This window comes from Octopus bimaculoides, chromosome 26 (assembly GCF_001194135.2).
Source record: "Octopus bimaculoides isolate UCB-OBI-ISO-001 chromosome 26, ASM119413v2, whole genome shotgun sequence".
Classification (NCBI taxonomy): domain Eukaryota; kingdom Metazoa; phylum Mollusca; class Cephalopoda; order Octopoda; family Octopodidae; genus Octopus; species Octopus bimaculoides.
Genome location: NC_069006.1, coordinates 23,635,327 through 23,641,332, shown reverse-complemented (window position 1 = coordinate 23,641,332; position 6,006 = coordinate 23,635,327). Strand labels below are relative to the sequence as shown.

The 6,006-nt window shown below is 37.0% G+C and overlaps 1 protein-coding gene across 1 annotated transcript in view; it reads right to left on the bottom strand.

Moving 5' to 3' along the window:
- The window catches only part of LOC128250896 (rab GTPase-binding effector protein 1-like), an 18,669-nt gene that overhangs the window by 11,836 nt on the left and 827 nt on the right, over positions 1-6,006 (bottom strand). The window lies entirely within an intron of this gene.

Sequence of the window (6,006 nt, the reverse complement as noted above, 5' to 3'; positions counted from 1 at the left end):
CGAGGAACCTGTGCCAGTGCCACATAAGAGGAGCCTGTGCCAGTGCCACATAAGAGGAGCCTGTGCCAGTGCCACACAAGGCACCCATGCCGGTGTTACATAAAAAGCATTCCTGCAGGTGCCACACATTGAGCACCAGTTCATGTACAACGTATAAAGCATCAGTGCTGGTGCCACATATTCTATCAGTCTCTTTTGCCGAGCCACTAAGTTACAGGGATGTAAGCACACCAACATCGGTTGTCAAGTGATGGTGGGGAACAAACACAGATACACAAGCATACATATATATATATATATACAAATAATATGTGAGTATATGCATATATACGTACATGTATGTACATACCTACATCTACATGTATATACTGACGCATATCTGGGTACAGGCCGTCACAAAAAAACGTAGACAAAATGAGAAACAGAACATAAACAGACCACAGAAAACACACAGGCCACATAGAGAACATTTTCTTCATCAGCTGCCACCATTCTAAAACTAAGCGTTTTGAAGAGTTAGATATATACAACAGGCTTCTTTCAGTTACCATCTACCAAATCTGATCTATCTGAGGGCTGTAGTAGAAAACATTTGCCCGAGGTGGGGTGCAGTAGGACTGAACCCACAACCGTGAGTTTGGGAAGTAAGCTTCTTACCCACACAGCCATGCCTGTGCCTATGTACAAGCTCAACTAGAAAACGAACAGTTAACTTGGGTCACATCTCAAGGCTGTCCCAGTTTTATAGATGCAAATATACAATTGTTCGTTCCAAAATCTGAAAAAAGAAAAAAAAAGCTGAAATCTGAAACATTTTCAGTGCCAAGCAATTCAGATCTCGTCACAGACTGACGGAAGGCAGCAAAATGGCTACAGGGGTAGAGGGGGGTGGAGGGGAAATGGGGTAAAAGTATTTCTGTTAAAAACTAACGGTGAACTTTAAACTTCCTGACACAGCAGACATAGTCACAGGGCAGCTAAGTTATTTAATATGGCTACTGTTTATGAGCAGCAGAAGTGGTTTTTATCTCCTTTCTTTTAAATTTTATGGGGGTTATATATATATATATATATATATATATATATATATATATATATATGTTTCTGTGGTAATTTAATCAGTTACAAACAGAAAAAAAGAAACTTGTGCTAATACTATTTTTATTCATATTTAACTACAGAATTTGAGGTACTTAAAACTAGCCCACCGGGTATGTGTGTGTGTGTGCATGTGTGTGTTTCTTTCTGTCTGTCTGTCCCCCCCATCACCCCTTGACAACTGGTGTTGGTGTGCTTTTTACGTGGCAGGTTAGTTTTGGCATCGGCTTTACAGCTGGATGCCCTTCCAAATGCCAATTTTCTGTCCTTTTATGGTCAATAATTCTCTTTTTCAGAATGCTTGGGACCACATGTGTTTCAGATTTCAGAACAATTATAAATTTACATGCATAGATGAAGAAGACCATCTAGGGGCTATAATTAAAGTGTGTGCCCTTGGGTTTTGCTCACCACCACCCAGGGACCCCAAGCCTATAGAGGTTTTTTACAGAAGATTCAATTGAGCCACCTCCATAAAAGTATTACCCTGGTGGATCTGTGGCCAAAAGCAACACAACCAGTAGTGACTACATGAAAGCAATACCTGGAATTAATTAAAACCAAAGAAGTATTCCAGGTAGCAAACTTCTTCATGTTTTCTTAAGCTGTTACACTGCAGTCTTAATACACAATCAGACAGAACATGTCAGACAGCTAAGAGCTGTGAACACCAGCCAGGATCTGACAGTAACTTAATTTACTGCTTCTAATACAAGCTAACGACCCAGCCTCTACGTCAGTTGTTCTCAACCATTTTTTTTCCCTATGGACTCTTTTCATTTCTAATTTATTCCGGTGGACCCCCATAGCCATTCGATGTTTAAAAACTAGTTTTATGCATACTTATTTCAAAATTTCTATTTTGTTATTCACACATTAACTTGTGTAGGTTAAACTTATGTAAAATGTTAGAGAAAGAAACCCAGCTGTTTCTTGCAATACATACATTTAAAACAAAATTTCTTCAAGTTCTCAACCATTTTTCTTTATCTATGGACCCCTTTGATTCCTATTTTATTCTGGTGGACCCCCCATTACACATTAACTTGTGTAGTTTGAACTTTGTAAAACGTTAGAGAAAGAAACCTAGTTGGGTTTTTTTTTTTTTTTGCAATAAATACATCTCAACAAAATTTTTTCATGGACCCGTAAAATATTCTTGTGAATCCCCAATTAACTATTCAGCTAGCATGGGCCCCACTTCAGAACTACTGCTCTACGTGGTCACTCTGTCTGCTACAAACAGCAACCAAATCTACCCCATATTGCACAGGAAATGATGCAGTGAATAATACAGACCCAGAGATGTCAGCATGATCAACGTAATTTTAATGTCCTTTTCCCCATACTTGCAGGAGTTGGATGGAATTCATGGAGGCAAGATAGATTTTCTATGCTCGATGCCCTCCCTCATCAACACTCATCAGTTTTCGAGGAAGGTGATATTTCCCCCAGGGCTGGACACGTTTCCATGGAAGATTAGAAGTGAAGGACAACATCATCATTTAACGTCCGTTGTCCATGCTGGCATGGGTTGGACGGTTTGACTGGGCTGCCATGCTGGGAAGGCTGTGCTGACACTTATTTACAACTATCAAACGATGTCAAGACAAGGACAGGGTAACACACACACACACACGTGCACAATGGGCTTCTTTCAGTTTCATTCTACCAAATCCACTCAACACAATGATCAACCTAGGGCTATAGGAGAAGCCATTTGCCTAGAGTGCCATGCTGTGGGACTGAACTTGAAACCTCATGGTTGAAAAGCAAACAATCAGACAGCCAAAGGCAAAGTATTAACGAAACAGTTTTTATTTAGAGGTTTCCCAAAACATGGACTATATATCAAGGGTTCCTGCACTCCAAGAGTAAAAAAGTTGAGAAATGCTAAACTACATCATTAAAGACAGCTTTGGGTTCGACCGCTAACAATTAATCTTTCATTAATCAATTATGAGATTATAATTGAAATTAAGGTTAGACAGTAGGGAATCTAAAGCCGAAAATAAGGTTAGCAAACCCAAAGAAAAGGGGGGGGGGGAATAAGAGAGAAAGAGAAAGTAGGTGAGGAGAGAAATGTAAAAGAAAATAATTGAGGCAGGAAATGGAGATGAGAAGGAAAAGAATGGTAAGAATAGAAACAAATTGAAGAAATGTCATGGAAATTTGGTAATAATGGTTGGAAAATGTCGAAGAAAATTTGTTGACAGACTTGGAGGGAAGAAAGGAAAATTGAGAGAGAGAGGGCGAGGGAATGGTAGTAATGTTATTTGAACATGGTTTTTTGGAGGGGGTTTTTTAATACATGCTTCAACATGGAGACATAAAGGTATGTGCATGTATGGTACATTTGGGTAATTGCGCAACCTGTCCAACTGCATTATTATCCCACATCTACTACTATTGTTGCTGCTGTTGCTATTAGTTTGGGTCGCTGGTTATGACGAGCGGGACGTCAAACACCGTCAAAACAGCTGACATTATAAACCATCACACACTGTCAACACCGTCAAAACAGCTGACATTATAAACCATCACACACTGTCAACACCGTCAAGGACAACTGCAACACATACACAAAAAGACAATAACGGTTGTGAAGCGATGGGGGGGGGGACAAACACAGACACACGCATACATACACACACACACACATATATACACGATGAGCTTCTTTCAGTTTCCGTCACAAGCCTTTGGTTGGCCCTTGTCTATAGTAGAAGACACTTGCCCAAGGTGCCACGCAGTGGTACTGAACCCAGAACCATGTGGTTGGGAAGCAAGCTACTTACCACACGGCCATATACATACATATATATATATATATATATATATATATATATAGCAGCAACAAGTATCGAGTCGTTCGCTTGTCTTTTGACAAGGTAAACATTTCTTTGAGTATGTCATCAATGAAGCAGTTTTGTTCTCGCATAATACCAAAAAATTTTTCAATAACCTTCATTTATCATCATTAGAAAAGAAATTATTATGACAACAACTACGGTTATTACTACTACTAACACTTTCTGTTTTTTTTAATTCTTAAATATTGTTATAACCTACGCTGGCGTGACAAAGCCAGGTCGCGCACCTGAAACGAACCACACTCAAACTAGACATGCATGAATGCGTTCAACCGTGAGAGAGAGAGAGAGAAATACGACTATGAACAGAAAACAAACTGGAGAAAATAGTTGTGACAAGAAGAAATGAGAGACACCTGACCTAGAGAGAGATTGAAACAGTCACTGATCGATGTTCAATCATAGATGGATCATCAGAGATCCTGATCCCTTCCCCACCCCAGACGCACATTTCGTAACAAGTCTGTGTAATATATCCTACTCGTCTGCCGCCCCCTTCTTGCAATAATAAACAAATTATCATTATTATTATGTGTTTTCTTTTTAACAAAAATACGTAAAAGTGAATATGTAAAAAGGTTGGTTCATTTCGTTACATATTTTTATGCCTCACACAGACAGTTTGCTTTATTATGTTAGGTATTTCACATAACTGACACATATAAACACACACACACACACATTCAGACAGCTTGCTTTATTTTGTCACGTATTTTCATGTGTACACATATATATATACACACACACATGCACGCACTCACACACACATCCATGCTGTTTCGTTTCGGTTGGTTTTTTTACGTTCTATAGTTCTTTTCATCAAATTCATTCATTTCCTTATTCACGGATTATCGTGAAAATGAAAAAAAAAAAAAATCAAAATTAACTGAATTATAAACACAAAATGAGATTAATTTATTTTAATTAAGCAGTTTCTACACTAACAACCCTAACATATTCCACCGTTCATCCTAACAAATATTCATTCTATATCATTTTTTTTTATCCTTTCGCTGGTGGAACAGGTTCGATCTAACATAATACCAGACAACTACCTCCTGGGCCGATCTAATTAAATTATGCCTCCCCTCAAAAAAAAAAAACACACATATATATATATAACATATATATATAACACCTATGTTAACAATTATGATTATTATTAATAATAGTAATATTATTATTGCCTTTTATCCTTACAGGGTCGATAAAATAAGTACCAGTTGAGCACTGGAGTTGATGTAATTGATTTACCCCGTCACCCAAATTTCAGATCTAGTCCCTATAACAGAAATTATTATTATTATTATGGCTCATTTTTCATGCAGGGATATATTAAATGTTAATAATCTATAGGTACCAGTCACGGACTGGAGACGTGCTGGAGGCAGATATCACAACCAGCTCTCAAAATAAAATAATCGGTAGACAAAGGTACACAGACGGGATATATAGTTGCTGTATTTCTTTCGATTTGTCTCTTATTTAATTATTATAAAGTAATTATTACATTCGTATAATGCTGATTACGATTGTGGTGTATTACGAAAGTGTTTTTTTTTTTTCGCTTCAAAAGGAGCCGCTTTTCACCTCCAACAATTTCTTCCCCTATTAAAAATGACATCAACCATAAATATATTAACGGTCAACAAATAATAATTAGTATTGCTGTTGTTGACCGTGTGTGTAATTATGTAAAAGATTAAATGTTTTAAAAGCAACAAAAAGGCATACATTTTGACAACAGTTCGGAGTAATAATGACAGCAGTGGTTAGTATTACCATACATGTGTGACTGTGTACGCATGTGTGTATATATGTATATATATATATATATGCGTATGTGTATATACACATGTAAATAAGCACGTCTATACATGTACATGCAAATATCCATATATATAAACGTATATTAAAAATGTGAATGTGCTGGTTTCAATGAGATCTTACATATATAAGAAATGTATATATACATGCATGTTTATGACTCATATATATATATATATATATATATATATATATATATATATATATA